The sequence below is a fragment of the Calonectris borealis genome, chromosome 16, assembly GCF_964195595.1.
Source record: "Calonectris borealis chromosome 16, bCalBor7.hap1.2, whole genome shotgun sequence".
Lineage (NCBI taxonomy): Eukaryota > Metazoa > Chordata > Aves > Procellariiformes > Procellariidae > Calonectris > Calonectris borealis.
In genome coordinates, this window is record NC_134327.1 from 11,572,818 (window position 1) to 11,594,173 (window position 21,356).

At 37.5% G+C, this 21,356-nt stretch overlaps 1 protein-coding gene and 1 long non-coding RNA gene across 8 annotated transcripts in view; one reads left to right on the top strand and one right to left on the bottom strand.

The window, feature by feature from the left end:
- The window catches only part of CHLSN (cholesin), a 144,095-nt gene that overhangs the window by 101,475 nt on the left and 21,264 nt on the right, over positions 1-21,356 (bottom strand). Inside the window, exon 2 of one of the 7 annotated variants that reach the window (XM_075165267.1) lies at positions 5,662-5,737. The exons of the other annotated variants lie outside the window; for them this stretch is intronic. The gene's annotated coding sequence lies outside the window, so the exon portion shown is untranslated. The remainder of the gene's footprint in view (positions 1-5,661; positions 5,738-21,356) is intronic. 7 annotated transcript variants of the gene reach the window in all.
- On the top strand, positions 454-18,393 carry LOC142089161 (uncharacterized). The gene is made up of 3 exons (XR_012676121.1): positions 454-583; positions 8,153-8,352; positions 14,946-18,393. It is a non-coding gene; the product is annotated as an uncharacterized LOC142089161 (long non-coding RNA).

Genomic DNA, 21,356 nt, shown 5'->3' on the forward strand with positions numbered 1-21,356 from the left:
ATTAAATTGTTTTTGTGCTATGGATAAGTACATATCATTTATCATTAAATATCATTAAATGCTCATTAAAAAGGAAAGCAGCACAGTGCTCAGGCTGGAGACCTTCAAGAGCTTTACTGCAGCGGCACAGGACTGGTAAGAGAAAACAAAAGCAGAATCTGGCCAAGTGCTACTCTCAGTTCTGCTGTTAGCTGAGGACTTTGAGAAGTTCTGAGTTTGCCTGAGTTTCCGCAGCTGTAAAGCGCTCAACGCAATGATGAATCTGAAACGTATGCTCCAAGATTAATTTTTGCAGTTTCTTAGTAAGCAAAACCTTGTGTATTTCTTAACTATCTCATGCAATACTTTTTCCAAGTGAAAGCAATCTAAACATACAAAACCAGCTGTGCAGACTGCCATGGCAACAAATTTGAAGTGTGAAATGTTTCCTCTGTTGTATTTCCTTTAGCTTTCCATTATATATCAAAAAACTTTGACATATGCTGAATACATTCTTTTTCCATCAGGAGAGAAGAGGATTTATTATCTACTTTGTCATTCCACTTTCTTCCCACCAAGTCCTTTCCTTACCTTGGAAGTCCATGTGAGTTCCTTATATTCCTTCCTTCTAAAGAACTGGCACTTTTAATTACACTCACAAGAACAGTCAAAATTATTTACAGTCTACAGTAGGCAGAATTCTTGTATTATTACAAATCATGACAGTAAAAGATTTTTGAAACACCAGATTCTTATCATGGTATTTATGAATTAAATATACAAATGTATTTTTAAAAAAATACTTCCTACCAAAAGTTCTTTAAAACAAACAAAATTTATAACTAGAAAGAGAATACATTTTATCTAGTTTAAAAGTATTTGATGATGCATTATACAGAAAGATAAATAAGCAGCAGCATAAATACTCCCAACTCAGAAACCTGGAGAGAGGACTAATAAGAAAAGAAACAGATTTACAATTACAGACATCTTGCAGGAACTGTATCTGCAATTATACTGCCCAACAGTAGGAATAATTCTGCTATGAAAATGCAGAGAAAGTGCTCAACTCTGGATAAAGTTAACCTTCAAAAACACAGAATGAATCTCCTAAATTAAAGTGCTTTTATCACAAATCTCACTGATACCGATAGGAAGTTCTATGCATTACTGTGGTGGGTTGACCCTGGCTGGATGCCAGGTGCCCACCAAAGCCGCTCTGTCACTCCCCTCCTCAGCTGGGCAGGGGAGAGAAAATATAACGAAAGGCTCGTGGGTCGAGACAAGGACAGGGAGAGATCATTCACCAATTACCATCACAGGCAAAACAGACTCGACTTGGGGAAATTAGTTTAATTTATTACCAGTTAAATCAGAGTAGGGTAATGAGAAATAAAACCAAATCTTAAAACACCTTCTCTCCACCCCTCCCTTCTTCCCAGGCTCAACTTCACTCCAATTTCTCTCCCTCCTCACCCCCAGCGGCGCAGGGAGACGGGGAATGGGGGTTGCGGTCAGTTCATCACAAGTTGTCTCTGCCACTCCTTCCTCCTCACACTCTTCCCCTGCTCCAGCGTGGGGTCCCTCCCAGGGGAGACAGTCCTCCACGAACTTCTCCAAGGCTGCAGTTCTTCACGAACCACTCCAGCGTGGGTCCCTTCCACAGGGTGCAGTCCTTCAGGAGCAGACTGCTCCAGCCTGGGTCCCCCGTGGGATCACAAGTCCTGCCGGCAGACCTGCTCCAGCGTGGGCTCCTCTCTCCGCCGGGACACAGGTCCTGCCAGAAGCCTGCTCTATAGCGTGGGCTTTCCACAGGGGTCACAGCCTCCTTCGGGCATCCCCCTGCTCCAGCGTGGGGTCCTCCATGGGCTGCAGGTGGATATCTGCTCCACCGTTAACCTCCATGGGCTGCAGGGGCACAGCCTGCCTCACCATGGTCTTCACCACGGGCTGCTCTGGCACCTGGAGCACGTCCTCCCCCTCCCTCTTCACTGACCTTGGTGTCTGCAGAGTTGCTTCTCTCACATATTCTCACTCCTCTCTCCAGCTGCAACAGCCGTTGTGCAGCAACTTTTCCTGCTTCTTAAATACGTTATCCCAGAGGTGCTACCACCGTCGCTGATGGGCTCGGCCTTGGCCAGTGGCGGGTCTGTCTTGGAGCCGGTGGCATTGGCTCTATTGGACATGGGGGAAGCTTCTAGCAGCTTCTCACAGAAGCCACTCCTGTAGCCCCGCCGCTACTAAAACCTTGCCATGAAAACCCAATACAATTACCAATTACAAAATTAATTGAAAAGCCTAATTTAAGCAACAACATTTGCAAATTTAAGCTAAAATTTATCTTGAAGCTGGTAGAATTTCCACAACTGTTTCTTAACTCATCTACAAAACCTTTAAAAGATCATTTTAAAATTAATTCTGCTATTAGGTTATCAAAGCTGTTTTAGAAACTCCATCTGGTGGTCACTAGCAGAATACTCTTGCAGTTCCCAAAAGCAGGTAAGATCAGTAAAACTAATTAAAGGATTTAAGTTAATCATTAGAAAAAAAATAAAAATCAGTCCCAGTTTCTGGTTTAACACAGATTTGTACTAGCTGGTCCTGTCTGCAGGCAGTAAGGGTATTGCTGCAAGTATTTGTAAGAAGAAACTAAATTAACTCTAACTTCTACAACAAAATGCTGCTGTGAGGATGAGGCAGGTAAGAGAAAATTCTGTTGCAAGAAACAGTCTCAATGGTTAATTTTGGTTTTGAACCTAACAGAAGGATGTTTAACCAGGCTATTAGGTCTGATTATTCACAAGAACGAAATATTTATTAAAAAAGCATATGTTTCTTGTATTGTTTTATGAAACATCTGGTACTAGTCATTGTGGTTGACAGGATGCTCAAAGATCAAAGGAAGTGCCATTCCCATTCAGCTCCAGAGCATTGTAATTCTTTCTAATTAAGTTATGGTTTCACTAGTTCACAATGAAATAGATTTCATTCTTAATTAATACAGAAGTTTCTGAAATTTTTCAGGTCAGCCTATGTGCAATTAAATAATCATTCTAGCACCTGCAGTGCTATGCAGAGACCAGCTCTCTTATAAAACTTGCCATTAGAAAAAGTTTTTTTCCACCCTTTAATAGAAGTAGAGTATTATTTGGAAATACGGGCAATTTTTGAGCTCTTGTAGCTGAGTTACGTAGATGATCTACCCGTACTGAGGAATTTATTTTGTGATTGATAGAAACATTACTGTATAGTAATAATAATAAAATACTGTTTATAAAACAACTTACATTACAAACAATGCCAAAATAAGCCAATATAAAATCACTAATAGTGAATCATAGGCAAGCAACCCTGAGATGTGAAGGCAGCAATCACACAGCACAGAGCATGGCTGTTCTAGAATAAAAGGAAGAAATGTTGATTTACAACCAGCCTCTGAGGCATAGGTAATTATTAATACCAGTGCTTATATATACACACACATCTCCAACTTGTGCTTTTTTAACCCTATCCAAGCAGGGAGATCCAAGCAGAGAGTTCCGAGCAGAGGCAGTAAGACAAATTTTACAAATTCACATAGCTCCATGTACCTTATAAATCAGCATAAGTATCTGAATTCCATTTAAAAAAAAAAAAAACACACTCAAAAAAAACTCCCAGAAACCAAACATGCAGGGAATATAATACAATAAAGACATGCAATTTTTTTTATTCTAAAATTCATCCATAAACAAAATTCCTTTAACTTTCTTCAAGCTAGAAATTCTTGGTTTTGTGTACAACTTCCCTGCTTTTTTTTCCCCCCCTTCCTTTTTTATGTCAAAGGCCTGATGTTCCATGGTCTTCTAATCAAGGACACAAATTTGCTTGCTGTCAAGTAAAAAAAGACTAACCATACGTAAAATTAAAAGCAAAGCCTTTCACAAGAACAATTTTACAGAGTGACTGGCTACTGTGCATCAATATAACAAAAGTCTTAGAATAGATGTTCTTTTCAAAAATTGTTTTTTTCCAGAAATCTTGAGTTACTGCATTAATACAAGTAGCCTTAAGGTGCTAAAATGCCGCCAAGAAAAGCTTCCAATATGTAAGCTCAGCCCTTGAATAGAGTCAAAGCAATCTTTGACTAACTCTGTGGCTAATATCCCACACAAGTTATTTTTTTTGTTACGTAACAACACTGGAGGAAAAATTAAGATGGAAATACATAGTAGTTTATGAAAAATATCTTTGAAAAAACGTAGACTATTTCACAATTCAAAATTCTAGTAACACAGCAATTGCTTTTCATCATAATACACTGGGGAACAGGCAATAACAGCCATTTAATATTCTAAAACAATCCTATCATACTACACAGGGACAGTTTTCTTAATAACATTCCATCAAAAAGGCAAGAAAAGGCATGTTAATTGAGAGCAGAAAACAACAGCACAGTCTAAAACCAGACTTCAGGCTTCTCAGGATTAGCTCCCTAACAATAATCATTACCCTAGAGCAATCCAGCCCAATCCTTAGCCTAACTACAAGCTTACTGCAGCCTTTGGTCTCTGTCCTTGATGACTGTGGCTATTTGGTGCTGCACCAAACAAACAAAAGCTCTACCACTCAACTGAATGTTGCGACTCTTTGCTGAACTGATCACAATGATTCAGAAGGAAGGTGAGCAAGACAGAATCACCATCTCCATAATACTTTACTGGATGGATCTGCTTTAAGCCAGAGAATAAAACGACTGACATCTCCATGGTTTCAACATCTCACAAGCCAGAAGCATTGAACGGTGTTTGTTAGAGAAGACGGAGAAGTTTCTCTCATCTGGCATACATGTATATGAGAGAAAGAGACCTCACTTCAAATTACACCTACTGTCAGGGATCTGTACTCTGCTAAACACACCAGCAATACCGGTCAATTAAGAGAAATTATTGGGTTTGGTCTAAAGAAAAGTGGCTTACATCTGCTTTCTTTATAATAACATCTGTCACTCAGTACTGGATATATTTATTTTGCCATAGGAACAATAAGATGTGTTAAAAAAAAACCCAAGAGTTTTGCCCATCACAGCACACTGTAGGTGACTAGTGGAATTGTATGTGCTATCAGCCAATCCTTAAATATTGTCACAGCATCTCACAATTATTTAACTTCTGCAACTTCTACCTTTCCTGCCTCCCCCCTATCCAGAACATCATTATCATACATCAACTTCTTCCATTGACAGCATGTATACTAATACATACTAATCACCAAGAAATCATAAATCACTAATAAAAATAATAGTAAAATTATGCATATTCCCAAACACAGTCACTTAACCACCATTTTTTGCAGTTTTATGGAACGTTTATACAACTAAACACCAGTCTGTTTGCCACTGTTGTCATATGACTCGCACCCTGTGATCATTTAAGCAAATTAAATAAGCTGTTTTATCGTTTAAGGAAAGACACAGCTGGTCACACAACAGCAATATCTCACTTTTCTTTTACTAATGCATTAACTGTGACAATAACAGCACAGTGAGCTGCTGCCAAAACCACACCATATAGCTGTTAAGATACCTCAGACTAAGTTTTGTCCATTTCCATAGATGAGGCAGAATTGCAGCTAGCAAGATGGGAATTGGCATGGTCTAAACAGAATAAAGAATACAAGGTTGGAAAACGTTGATTTTCTAACCTCTATTTCTCCTCTGGCTTTCAATTTATTCCATCAGCTTGGAAGACTAAGCTTCTCAGTAGCCAAGTTTCTCCACCTGTAAAATGGGGATACTTTCTGATGTGATTCTCCGCATCTATGTACCCGTTTTGAAATTATAACATGATACTTGCTCCTGATTCAAAGAATGGTAAATGTTCTTGCCCTCTAAATACCACTGAATATGAGGCTTAATACAGGTTTCAGTCAAAGTATGAAATAATGTTTGTAAATGTGAACCTAATTTTGAAGATGGGAGCTTTTTCTTAGATTATTTTTTCTTTTTAAAGATAGGAGGCATAAGAAATAGCTTTTCTGGTTTTGCTTTTCTGGTTCTATTTATATAATTTTTCTCATTAGAGGGTAAGTTCCCCTGCAGCTCTGCTTTACTACACCTTACATTGTCAGGAAAGTGGTTACTGAATAACAGGAAATGTAGTCTTAACACTGCTGTGTTAGGGCTTATCTTCACTTGAGTTACTCCTTGCTCACTGATTGCTAATTAACTCAGAATAATTTAAACCTTTGTAAAGAGTGGTTTGAATATTCCTTAAGCTTTTGGTGCATCCATTGATTTCCCTTTATTTTACTCATAATCACAGGGCACAGCCAGATATCCTTGTATACATCCACCCAATGCAACTTCAAAAAAAGTACAAAACCTAGCTGTTTGCTGGTGGCCCTCAGCCAGGAAATAATTTTACTCCCTCCCTGTCCCCCAGCAGAGCCATGGTTCTCAATCACGTGCCTATTCAGACCACTCCAGTGGAAAGTACAGCAACAAACCAATGCCATAACTGTTTAGCGTTGCCTCATGTGCACACGTGATCTGTTTTGGAAGCTAAAAAGTCAAGTTCATATCTACCAGTTGATGACCAAATACTTCCTGAAATTTTACTGCAATTTCAAAAACAATCATTTGACTATGCCTATGGAGTTTAGTGTGCTCTCTGCACAGCCATAAGTCCTAGAAAGAATAAGGTGACACTTCAAATTTGCATCTTTCATGGAACATGAACAGAAAAAAAAAATGCCTGACTTGCATACAATTACAATGCGTATTTTTTCCTTACCATTCTTAACTATGAGAAACTAGTACCAACAAAATAAACCTGGATTTGGGTACACCTCAAAAGCAAATGCTACATACAAAATACCTATACCACACTGACAGCTTTATCCAAATTTTTCAGTAACAGTTTGGAGGAACTATTGTAAGTAAAAGGGAAACAATCTACCCAGTCCAACAAACTACTATCCTAAGATGATCAAAACCAAAATCAGTATGGGAATTAAGGTATTCTGAATAACATGTGTAAGCTCATTGGAATCCACATTTCACAGAGCCACTGAATTACTGAAGAGCTGTTCTGGAGCACAGCTACTTCACAAAGAACATGAACCTTCAACCTGAAAGCTGAAACGTCTCCAGGCCACTGCTGCAACTCAAGACCCTCCATGCACATCTCTAGTTTCAAAAAAGTATTTGGAGCAGTAGTGCTAACCTTCAGGTGGAAATGTAGACCTAGTGCTGAACTATTTTCTCCAGGTAACCCACAACTCCAATTTTGAAATTTACACTCGTACACATTTGTCTCATTTCATTTCTTTGAAGTGTTTTGGTTCTTTCCACACGTTTTTCAATAATGCTTGTTAAAGTGCAACAAGTAAGATGCCATGAAAACAGAGCGCACCGATCAAACACTGGTCACAAATTATCTTCTTAACCTACGAAAGCCATTGCAGATTATTAAAAGACTACAATAAAAATGTTCTTCCTCATGTGCTGGTATGAGAAAACATGATGCTACCGATGCATTCCAGACAGAAAGGCTGCATGCACTAAAAAAACTCATGAGCCAACCCCTTCTTGCTCATTTATATCTGAGGTTTTAAGAATACCATTCAACATAGTCACTAAGACGACTGATGCTGAGCCAGACCCCAAACATACAACAGACTCAAAATCCTGTCTTTTAACACCTCATGGTCATTGCAGAGCATCTGGAAAAATAATTTATTGCATGCGTACCATACTGGGAGTGTTCCAAGAGCCAGAACCCATGGAAAAATAGAAATACACCCTGTTTTTAATAAGGGATCTCAATATTTTTGACATGCACTACTTTTGTGTTGAGTTTTTGTCTTATTAAGCAAGGGGCCTTGCTTGGTATTTATTCAACAGGCTTTTCATTTTCTAGACCTCTAGCACTTAAAACAGCACACTAGAAAAAAATGTAATTGCAAAGGCTGACCAATACGCGTAGGATTACTTCATGAACAGGAAAAAAAATCCACTGGATGGCCTCACATACTTAGAAATGGCAGGAACAAACACTACTTTTCTGTTCTAAAATATCTCACTGCAGAGGATAATTTGAACTTTAAAGTCACATGATGAAACCATAGGTTTGCTAAACATGCAACGTGTATGGTTTGAATGACTTAAACCAAGTTCCTGTTTCCTCTACAGAACTGAATGTTTTTGTAGCCAGCAAGCGTCTGGAGTTTTCATCGTGATATACAGCAGCTAAAGAAGTTATTGTAATATATACACCCTGCTTTCTACATAAATAAAAAGGGCTATATGCTCCAAACAATAATTATATTTCATCTGACTATTCACAGTGAAAGTCTCAGCCTGTTATATCTGTGGAGCATTATCTTGAAAAGGTAAGTGCTTTATATTATTTTGAATATGCCATGTTTTATTCATCACAAGAGGCTCAAATTGTGAAGCTAAGGTTATAATTTAAAGTTTTTAGTTTTCCCTTCTTTAACAAGATTTGAACTACACAAAATAAAATACTGTATCTGGGAAACATCCTCAGAAAGCTGAAATTTATAATAAAGCTGAGCATTAAATAGAGTAAATGTGAAGACTGTTTTCTGGTAAGTACTTAAGTCCCATTGAACCGATGATAGCTAGATGATGAAATAACCGTTCAGTGGTCTGGACAAAAGACTCCAACCATCACCTAAGAGCAGTCTTTTAAAGGATGGGCATTGTTGAATAATCCTAACCACACTGCAGGAATTGTATAGGACAGGAAACACATCAGCAATGCTTCTTGGAGATTATGTTCAGTTACTGCTGATTCATTTATATTCTGGAAAAGTAAAAATAAAAGCTTTCGGTTTCTCAGAAACAGATAATTTTTCAGAACTTAAGGGTAGGATTTCTTAAATCTTTACAACCTCAAATACTTGCCTAAGTGTAAGAATTTTGACATTACAAGAAAGATGAATATAGTATTTTACATTTCAGTCTTTCATATACTGCAAGCTGCCCTCATCTTTTAACTTGGCAGACGTAGTACGAACAGAAAGGACAAATTCACCCCCCAAATTACATGCAGTGTTTTCATGGGTCGATGCAAGACATGCCCACCAACAGCCGAGTTTCACAAGGAATATTATGCGTGTTGCTTTATGACTGGATGAAAGAGTATTTTCCTTCTAAAGGCTGGTGACAGAATGCAGAAAGACTGCCCTGCCAAACCTTTTATAGAGGAAGAGTTCTGGCTGCCAGGGAGAAACTCCCCATTTTAGGAGCCCTTCTTTCTAGACTTTAAATAAACAAAAGTTTCCTTGAAACCAAGCTCTCCATTTGCAAGAGTTAACCATCAAAGTGGGGACGGGTGACCAAAAACAATGAAATCTTAGAGACTAGGTCCTCTCGGTACTGAAAGTAGTCTTTTCACAACTCGCTATTTTTAAACTGCCTTCTGAACGCTATGATCATTTGCTCAGCTCCATCTGTTGGAAGTGAAGTATAACGTATTCGCTGTGCTTCAGAAAGTAAAAATCAAGCGTATTTGCTTTAACTGCTGACACAAAAGGCAGAGTGGATAATAGTGGGGAACAGGGCCAGAAAAAGAAAAAAAAAAAAAGAAAAAAGTGAGGCCACATGAAGTTAAGGAAGGATTCACAACATACGAATGATGGTCAATTAAAACAAAGTTAGGGGGAGCAGAGGTAAAGAAGGGACAAAATATTGGAGCATGACAATACAGGGAAAGATAATGCAAGTAGCATATTGCAAATTTCCCTCATTAATTAATCTTAGGAGAAACAGGAATACGCCTGGGTTCTGCCATAGCTTCAATATAATGTGAGCTTTGACACACTATATATTACTCTCAGTTACCAGTCAGTAAATAGAAATAACAAAGTCATAGTATGTTGTAAAAAAAAAAATTCACTCAGGTCTCAAGTTGTTTGCACTCTAAGCTGACAGATTCCACTAGAAGAGTAAAGGACTCGCCACCCCCCAGAGCATAAGTATTACATGCATTCTGAAATAAAATATATGTTCCTGCAGTAAATCCAGGAACCAGACAAGAACTGAGGGAATACCAGATTTTCTCACAGCAGAGGAAAATGACATACTAAAATCCTTATTTTTTTTTAATTATGGAAACTTGAAGTATTTTGGCAAAAAAATGTGGTTGGCTGCACAGAGATTCTGATATAAAAGATGTGAGAAATAAACTACCCTCCAGTGCTCTGCTGTGCCCACGGAACGTATCTTTTGACTTTAAATTAAATCAGTGTTCCCAAAAGTCTATAAAAATTTGCAAATATATTCATCTTACTACAGCAAAAGTTGTGAGCTCCTTCATCCTATTATTATTCTAAGCATATATTTACTTTAGTGCAAGGAATGAACTTAACGCTTTGGGAATGTTTTAAAACTCTAAAGGCTTACAATTTCTAAGAGTTGCTTTACATGATAGATGAGCACCTTACAGTCATAAGACTCTCTAAAGCTATCCATTCTGATGTAAACAGATGTATAGAGAGGCTATGCCACCTGTGACTATATTCAATCAACCAGCTGCAGAGGCTGCAAAGGAGTAAGACTTTTCTGATGGGGTCCAATTTATAATCTCAGCTAGAAAACCATAATGCAGCGACTTCGTGAGGTGATGAGCAATACATCTTGTAAAGTGCTACATATCCTCAAATTTCACTGAAATAGTTATGAAGAGACAAAATATTGCAAAAAAAATTAGATTGTAGGACAAGGTCATAAGTCAGAAATATATATCTAGGTGTGACCATGTTAGAGAGAAGAACGTACACATATTAGCTTGTATGAAGTATTAGGCATATTTGATTGCAGCCACCTGCACACAACCTTTTCTACCACAATCTGAACTCAAAATTGCCATTTGCTCTCTTTCAAATACTTAGTGAGACATGAGAACCAAATAAGAAAATAGTCTGACATTATCATTGTGATTTTTTTTTTAAAGCAGAATAAAAATTTCTAGGAATAATTTAAGGGGAGTGAAAATTAATATCTACAGCATTAGGGTAATCCTAAGTTGATTTTCTGGAAATTCCCTTTAAAACAGCGCACCTAGGAATTTTTCCTCAAGTGAGAGTTTTAATACTTGCACTGATTATAATTATACACATATAGTTGCACTGTTATTTCCCCCCAAGTGAGTATTTTCATTCTAGGTTGAATAGATTATTTTTGTTTACTTTTAAATCCCTCCCCAGGTGAGGTAAGTTAAAAGACACACACTTATGTTAGAATAACAATGTCTAGGTGGAGAGTAAGAGTAATGTTAACATCATTGTTATTATTTAACAGTAATGTTAAATAATGGTCTGTGGTTATAAATGAGTTACAACCCAACTGAAGCTATTTCAGACATGCATCTTGACACCTATAACAAATAAGGCCTAAACACATCCAGAGCCTCTCTGTAATACTGTGCTGGTCCGTCATTAAAATATCACAACATGCAGACTGGCGGACGCAGAAAGAGAAACCAAGATGATGCACTTTCTTACAAGTAAGTTGCAACTACTAGAATATGCTGCATTAAGTCTCATGTTCCTTACTTTGTCTTAAATGCCCAAAGAGTAGTAAAATAAAATAAAAAATACCTTGGTATGGTCAAAGGTGAACCCCATATCAGTACGAAGGCCAGATCCTGAGCAAATTTAACCAAGTTTTGGCATCTTGTTTTTCCTGTAATTTGATGTAAGGCCATAAGATTTCCTGTGAAACCTAAAATTATGTCCTTTGTTTTCTTCGCAATTATGCTACCATGGAAGTTGAATCTTGCTAAGCTATTCTGAGATTCTCTGCAAGGACAGTAAGCGTGGTTAGTCGGCCCATGGTGTCAAAGTTGTTGAGAAGGTAATGGAAACCTTCACAGTGCCAGAACTAAATTCAAATGTTCAATCCTGCAAAAGGCCTGATGGGACTAGAAGGTAGTCTCACTGGAGACTCTGGTGAAAGAGCTTCTCAAAATGTAACTATTTCTTAACCTCCTGAAACTACTGTGTGGGATGATAACAACAAGCTTTCTGCAGATGCTCAAGTGGTTCCACATTCTCTTTCTCCATCTGTCACAAAGCACCTACCCTTCGCCAGATTAAGCTTCAAATCTATCTTCTAATAGAAGGTCAAAATTTGACTTACATTTTCCTTCATTCTTGAGATTTCTCCTGAGTATTTAAGAAGAGATGAATTGTAGAAGTTAGAATTTCATGGTCTTTAGATTTCCAGGAAATAATAAAGAGAAATCAAAGCAGCAGAAGGAAGCCAGAAGCAGCAAGTCTGTCAAGCTCCATGGCTGCAGCTGACAGCACAGTAGACCACTTTCAGCCATAGAGCCAAAGGGAAGTAGAGAGCATGGCAGCTACTTGATTAATGAGAATTTTTCTAGATTTTCTCCCCCCCCAGTGCTTCAGTATTAAGCATGGAACGTAATTTAGAAATCAGACTGATGAGTTTTATTTCAAAAGAGGTACTTTGAAATTAATATCTAGAAGGGGGAAATTACTAGTATGAAGAAATACAAAAGGTCAACCAGTTGACTACAGTTGTGAGGTTGTGTGTGTGTGGTTTGGGTTTTTTTTCTTTTTAATTATTCTCACTCTTCAGTTTGAGCACTTTAGTACAAACTTGAGTGCTTCTTAGTGGTTCATATGAAAAAATCAGCTGAACAGAAACAAAAGCTCTACTGCAAGCATTTAAGATACATTTCCTCAATTAACAAGACAACAATATTTCCTCCCAGCACCTATTATCTTTGAAAAGATTTTCACTCCATTTTTCTTAAGATTGTTCATATTTAACAATCCATTTTTAAGCTTCAAAATTACATTGACTCTTGACTTCCTTCAGAGACTTCTGCCAGTTTTGCCCATCAATGCTTTCCTACACGGTGTACTCCAGCTCAGAGCTTAGAACACAGCCAGAGTCCGACCAGCCAACTCTTCCTCTCCTGCCAGTGTACCTCTAACACAAAAACTTCCGTGGGTGCATCAGTCCTTCCTGTAGTGGAACCCCTCCAAAAATAACCTTTTCTAGAAAGGAAGAAACTCTGTCTTTAAAAGGGGACAAGGAACACTGCTAATCAAAACATAACTCCATGATTTTATATAAACGAAATTATAATTATGTAAGATTATATACACACTTAATCAAAGCTACTTCGATAAGTCAACTTTTCTAATTAAAACCAGTATTAGAATTCCAATTTTGAGGAGAGATTAGAAATATCAGAAATATGAAGTAGTGTCAGAGGTAACAGTCATAAATGAACTATCAAACAGTATTAAGACACTGACTTATCTATAATGAACACTGCTTAAAAACATTAATGTAGCTTTATGAACTTTTACAATTGAAAGTTACTTTCACTTTAAGAGTTAACATCACTAGAGTCCTTTTACGGAAAATGCATTATGTACAACTAAGTATTATCACTCTTGTTACTTACATGACTGTACAGAAACTTCTATAAGGAGAACTCCACTGTCCTGTCTTTGCCTGATGTACTGTCTGCGTACATTGCTTCTACAGACCAGCTTTGCATACAACGGAACAAAGTAAAAAGACCAAACTCTAATCTAACACAAAATTGAAATCCTTGTGAATAAAGAAGGATTTTTTTTTTTTCCAGAAAACAACATTCTACACTATAAAATGCCTATATGATTAACTTTTTCCAGTACTAAGGACCATGCTTAAGCAGACATTCAAAATTCATTAGGAATAGTGAGTTCATTCTCTTATGTTTAAAAATATTTATCCTTTGTAACTAAGAAAAACAGTATGCTATTTTCTGCATCAATCAGTACAAGATACACAGAAATATTCTTTTAGAAATCAAGTTAATTATGCTTTTAGATAGTCTATGTAATTTATATATCCATATCTATTACACTCAGTTTTTCCTCGAGTACATATTATGTTCTCCTAGAAAGCTTTTTGGCTTAAAAAAGGATCCTCCAAACATTTGCATGGTAGCAGAATTATTATATCAACATAGCATAGAGTCATTACAGCTAACAGCCTATCTATACTACTCTTAAAATTCCCTATTTTCAGGAATTTATAACTCAGCAGTAAAAAATGTTCCTTGCTAAAACTTTAGCAATAGGCTTATAATGCACCGGTAATCATTTTCTCAAATTCAAGCATGCAGAAAAGCATTATTTTTTGCAGTTTTATGCAACAGCTACATCAAAAAAAGACAGCATTATTAATGTATAAAGATGTTGTAGTATGAAAGCAGTTTGTTCATAATTGTTCTTAAACATTTACATTAATTTAATATGGGCTCCTCAGTGCAGACTGCAGTTATGAAAGGCTTTTTTTCATAACAGAAAGGAAGCAAAACTACAACAAAGAAAGGAATGCCACTGTTGCTTCATATTGTGATTATCTTTGCATTTTCCTCAGCATGCTGTGTGAGCCCTGAGACTGTCAGCTGGGTTCAAATTATACAAAATTCGCACCCTTGTGACAGTACAGTGAAGCTATTTTGTGTCTGTAGCTGCAACCCACACACTGGAGTTGCCTTGTGTACTGCCTTATCCTTTTTTGGCAAGACGGGTTAGGAAAAGCAGCCCCACCTCATCACAGAGGCAACTCCTTCCTCACCCGCCGAACGGCCAACTCTCCCGTTTATTCTCCAGGCGACATGAGTGCGCCGAATCCTGGCTGTTGTCTACAAAGCTGAGCTGCGGTGAAGTCCTGTCTGCATCAAGTGAGGGCGTAGTGGTGAGAGCAGGAACCAGAAAAAACTAAAAGCCAGAGTCCTCTGGCTAAAGATATTATGCAAGTTAGCTTGAAATTAACAGAAGAATATAACATTCACCAAAAAAATCACTACATTTATTCTGAACAAGTGGTTCATACTCCTGACTGCACTTAATATTTAACACACAAATTAGAGACATTACAAACTGTACTTTAAAACCTGTTTCACCTTCCTTTTCCATTTCAGTTTCAAACTCCATTGAACAGGAAATAAGCACAGTACGGAAGAAAAGATGACTTCTCACAACATGACATGGATCAGCTACCCAAGCAAGAACTTGGCTTTCATCTCCCCAGAAGAAATCGAAGCCTTCATAGCTTCTCAAAACATCATATCAAGATTTATGCATTGTTACATCGCCTTTTTTGTACCGATAGGATTAATATCTGGCATATGTATTTTGATAATTTTCGTAAAGAATTACTTGCAGTACAAAGTCATAGAAAACTTAGACTTACTTCTTCTACACTTCACCATCAGCAACATTATAATGATTTTTTTATCATTTACTGTCATTACTAGACCTGACTATTTAAAAGCAACCCACCTCGCATGTAATGTACTGTCATTTTTTTTCAACTTCAGTTATTTCAATTCTCAGTATGTTTTGATTTTGATGCTTCTCATACTATTACTCAAGAGATTTCCACCAAGGACTGCTCTCAGCAAAGCAACCCGCAGACCCATATTGTGTGTTGGATTTGTACTTATATATGCCTTCTGTTTGTCACTGACCGAGGCAGTACTGGTTGGCACAGATAACTATCACTTGGAAACAGACTGCCAGTTAGATCCATTATTTGCATGGCCTGAATATGAGATCATTAAATTCACCTTTGGATTTGGAATACCATCATTTCTTCAGATAATCTGTTTCACTGTTCTCTTCGCTAAAGAAGCGCCTGAAGCGCCAGCCTTACAACAGCACATTCGTACTTACCCTGCTGCGTACATTATAAGCATATCGATATTTATATGCCGTCTATTTTATAACATTATGATTCTCTTCAGGACAATATTCAAATTACAGAAGAGCATTGGAAGTCCAAAGAATGAGCTTGTGATGAATATTGCAGAAATAGTGTTGTTCTGCGAGAGCTGTGCTAGTTTGGTATTTATACTTTGTCTTCATAAACCATGCAAGGATGAAATACTTAAAGTCATACAGAACTGCCGAAGGGAAAACACTGCCAACAATCACCTTGAAATGCCAGTAACAACTACGACCCATGAAAGTGGGTCTCAGTAATACTTGCTGTTCTGAAGAACTGTCAATCCACTTTACTTTTTAGTTGGTTTGTGCATTTTGGTTTGGGTTTTGGTTTGGTTTTTTACTTCTTCAAAAAAGGATAACTGTTCCTTTTTAGAACCCAAACTTGGACTGTCTTACAACCAGCAGTACTAGAAGAAAAAAAGATGTTTAGTTCTAGTATTTGCAGTGATCTATGTAGGGTCTGGGGTGGTTTGGTTTTTTTTTTTCCACACATATATATATTTTTTAATTGCCTATTTTCTGCAAGTGTAACTTAAAAGCCAAGTAGGAAGAAAGTACTGTTGCCATAGAAGTGTGCTTTTGTAATAATATCAATGCCTGGGCAAAGATCCAAACAAAAACATAGCAGAAAGCAACTTTGAACAAACCTAAAAATCTGCAGCTAAAGCATTTTCTCAGGTGTGCTTCCTCTTTTGACTTCTTACCCTACAAACTACTTATTTTTATTACATTGGTAAATTCCAGTAGCAGCAGCAGTGAAGTATGGCTTAAGAATCCATTATAACCCTGAAATAGTATGTGATACTATAAGTCTACTGTAACAGTTGTTTATATTATATATATACACACACACAAACTGAGCATTTCTTCTCTTTTTCCATTTTCCTTTCCTCTTCTACTCTTGATGGAACCCTTAAGGTTTTTGTCTGAATTCTTGTGCCAAAAAAAAAAAATTCAAATTAATGGAAACACTGGGCCATAAAGGAAAGCTTCAGGTCCTTTGTGAGGCACTGAACTGGAAAGATCAACAGGATGGCTAATTAAAACTTTGTGCAAGAATGAAAGCTTTTTGTTAATGTACTCTCAGCTTCAACTTTGCATTAAGACTTACAGCAATTATTGATTCGAGCCATTCTTGATGAGTTCATTCAGAAGTATGAAGTCGCATGCCTTGGAAGAGTCACATTCAATAACATACTAACTAAAAAAAGAGAAAAGCTAGCCCAGAACAGTATAACTGAGGTGTGTTTTTAAAAAGGCAAACAAAAGCAGAGCCCCAGTTCCAAACCTAAATCAGGGCTCTGCTGGAGACAAGAGAGGAGCATTATACATTTAGATGAGAATTGAGCATTATAGATTTAGATGAGAATTCATGGGTAAATGGTGCAAAATGAGGAAAAAAATCTGAGTCAGAGAATAAAACAGCTGTGGTATAGGAGTTCAGATTTAGCCTTGCAGAATCAGTAGCCAATGCAGGCTGCGATGTAGGTGCAAAGTTTTAAATGCTTGCTTTGAGCACATTGTTGCTGTAACCAAATTTGGCCAGGAGCCATCTTACACATTTGGCTTCGGTTTCAGCTTTTCCTCTCATAGAGCTGGAGAGAACAGAAACAACGGGGAAGGCACAAAATTGTACTAGATCTTGGATAAAGATGTAGACTTAGATTGCAAAGTTATAAAAATACAGTGATGTGATGAGGAAGGCTCAAGCCACCTGAAGGGTTCTGGGAAAAGCCACTTTGATGCTTAAATATGTGCCTTTGCATGACACCCAGATGCTAACGGAACTGAGATTTTTTTTGCAGTTTTATGCTTTGGAAGGTCTTCCTGACAGGGTCCAGATTTGCGTGGAGAGCTGGTGCAAATCAGCATGGGCTGCCTAAGACAGAGAAAAGTGAGCACTGATCGATCAAGAGGAACATCTTCTGCAAAACAGCAGCAAAATGCATAAATGGAAGAATAAAGGATATTCGTTCAATAATAATACAGTATCTAGATCTAGTATCTAGATATATGGGTCTAGTCTTAGACATCCATGTCCTGCAATTTATGGACCATGACTGTATCATATGCAAATAAAGGGCAATACATGGTCTCACGAACTATGACTGTAAGGACCAACATTTCTGCAAGATGTAAAAATCAACTGGTAAAATGTCTGCATTGTATTATGTCAGTCTGTTTTCCTGTTCAATTTTGTTCTGCTGCCAGCATGAACAGATGGATAATTAACGAACACTACATATAAACAGACCATTATAGAACCTGGTCAGAAAGGAAGTACGTAGATAGGAGTCATCTCTTTGAATACAAGAGCCAATTTCATACTTGTGAAAGGATTTCTCAGCTGGCATCAGAGGTTTTGTTTTGCACCTGAGAAGAGGGAGATTAAACAACACGGACCGAAGATCAGCCCTGCAGAAAGAAGTTTGAAGAGATGAGTTGTAAGAGCTGTACGACAGTGAAAAAAGCTGACAGACTGAGTCAGACTGAAAGAGTATGTCAAAAGATGCAAGCTGTTTATCCCAATTCAGACAGAATATCAGTTTCAGCTGCACCATGGATAAGTAGGTTATTTTCTAGTATGGGAATTATGCACAAAGAATTCTACTTCATTCACTGCTTCCACATGTTTTATATTTCAGGATGAAAGAATAAATATTATGTTGTTTCTGAGTCTTGAGTTACTGTTAAAGGTGCCTAAAAGAAAACCTAGTCAGTAAACGTTGGCTCTAGTTAACATTGGCTTGGATCTGGAAACTGGTCTAATGGTGAGTGAATCACAATAACGCACCTTAAGTAGCCTGAAGGTTCAACATGGGTGGAAGGATGCTTCATGATACTCTCAGCAAGGTACACAGCTAAAGCAGAACCATGTCTCAGAGAAATAAAACCTGTAGGGGCCTACTGTCAGATCTAGGATTTGGGAACGAGTACGTCTTGTCAAGAATGAACTGCTATGTATAAGTCTGTGAGTACTCCTGGGTATGGCTTCTGGCTGCCATCTGTGAGATGCGAGTGAATGTACTCTGGTCTCTTCCCTGTCCACTGCTGCTGTCGTGGGAAAAAACAGAGTATTTTCTGGATGGCTGGTTATATTGTCATAACGGAATCTCTACATACAATGAAAAGACTTTGTAACTGAATGGGAGAAAACAAAGGTTTTAAAACAGGAGAGAAGAGGTTGAAAAATGCAGAACAATAATTCAAATAGTTATGAATATAACTTACAGAAATACAGAAATGTTTTGTTAAATCATTCTTTATAAAGTTACTCGGAGCTTACATTAAAATTCAGAACAATGAACGTGTAGCCCTACAGGAAAATCTACTTGCATCCAGCTAGAATATGAGGGCAAATACCCCTATGTGCAATGGGGAAGTATTTTTAAGAACAAAATAAAATGTCCCTGCTCAGAGAGATTTTTCTCCACTATAACAGCAACAGCTTTGTTGAACACTTACTTCTTGCAGGCTTCACCTAGTTTTGAACAGTATGTTCCAGAAGAAATAGAGCATATATTTTTATAGGCATGCTGTCAAAATTAACTAAAGGGATATACTGGAAAATTCAAAGAAGAATATTTGACTTCTGTACTGGTAATATTCATATCTTTCTAAGACTTTGGCCTGCTTTTGAAAAAACCCTTCCGTTCAGTAAAAGAAGAGAAATAAGCAGGCTGCTGAAGTTTAAGCGTGAATTTCTGAGTTGGTAACATGTTTTGGAAAAGAACATATAGAGACTAAGCCAGCTGGCTCAAATTTGATCTGATCCCATTGCAAAACAACATCTGAGTTAAAGAGAGACTAGATTTGCACACTTGAATCATAACTCAAGCTGCTACAGCCCTACATGTATTACTAAGCCTGGCCTTAGTTACATTCTAATTTCAAACTTACAGACCCTGAAAGGGCTACAGCATTATTTATCTTGATTTTGAGGTAGTTGCAGAAGATTTGGGGTAGGGTGAAAGCTCAAGCAATTCAGCCAAAATAAGTATTCTATATAACATTTACACCACATACATTGCACGACAAATTGATTCACTAATTGGCTAGAATGAAAGAACGCGTTTCACTTCCATGGTACAAGTGTCCAGCAAAGGACTGCCAAACTCAGCTACTAAAGTAAAAACGATTGATGCTTTGCAAATGTTATTTTTTAATTGCATTTGGATAGAGCCTGAAGTCCTATGATGAATCATCTTTCACTATGCAACATTTTGTAATTTTGTAAAATTTTTATATTATCCCCCAAGACTTTTGCAATACACATTTTAAGAAAAATAATTTTTTTTTACCAGTATAGTTTGAATGGGTACAGGTGGTGTGCCTGCAAAAGAAAAGGCTGAACTTTTAAAAATTATTTTCAGTAAAAAGAAAAGCATTTTCAGAATTATTGGCAACTGAAAAGCCTAAACACACAAAATACACTCTATCCAAAGTTTTCTGCAGGCACAGAACACAATTAATTCCAACTCAAACTAAGTCTGATTATCTACAAGGAAGGGAAAGTTACTGAGGCTGGACAGGATAAAGTACAAGGGTGCTCTAGAACAGGGTAATGGATGCAAACAGATGTCATTCAGTGGTTGAAAAAGGTCAGAGTCAGTATCCATGCTAACAGAAAGATGAGAGAGAATTTGGAGGAGGAGATCAATCTACTTGCAAAACTTCATGAACATTACAACAACATCTCTATTTCCTCTGGAGATAATTTCAGTAGAGATTCTTATACAAATCTTATTTCTTCTGCATATGGTTATATTACACTGTAAGCATTCCAACACAATTTTAATTTATGCTTCCTTCCCTTTCCATACAATACAGTACCTTACTTTTTTTCAGCTTTATACACCCTGGCCCTGATCTACTTTCTTCAGGTCTCAACAGCTTCATACCCAAAGCACTTCCACACTTCTGACAGAATCCAACAGCTCTTACATCCTACGGGGCTTATCCTGCTTATCATTCTGCTGGAGAGGCTGCCGTATAGTGGTGGCTTAAGAGCTGGGATACACCAGACCTCTTACGTTGTTCTCTCTTATACTCACACTTCCCACTTTCTTCTTCCTCAGCTGTCACCTTTTTGCAACACAATAGGAGGCACGTATGTTGAAGCCTGCTAAATTACATAGAATATCTTCTATTATACCCCACTTCAAGCCTCTTGGTGCACCTAAGTACATCATAGACACCAGTGTTCCTTAAAGTTCCTGTAGTGTTAGACATGTTTATTGAGATACATACAGTTGTTTTAGTTGACTACTAAAAAGAAACTGCTACGAAAACTTTAAATGCCGGATTATTGAGGTCTGACATTATATGAATGTTATCGCACCAGTTGCTTTCATGCATGTTCTCAGCAACAATCAAGATAAGGTACGACAGGCGAAACTGTAATACTTAATACTGTCACAACTGTGACTAAGTATGGATCATTAAGGCACTCCCTATAAAGTCCCATGCAATATCAGCAACTGACAGGGAAAGAGACAGGGTACAATGTTCAGCAGCTGCTAAAATTAGTTTTAAGCATTTTATGGAATATGGAAGTGACGAACAGCGAGATTAAGATAGATTAATCAGTAACAATAATTTGA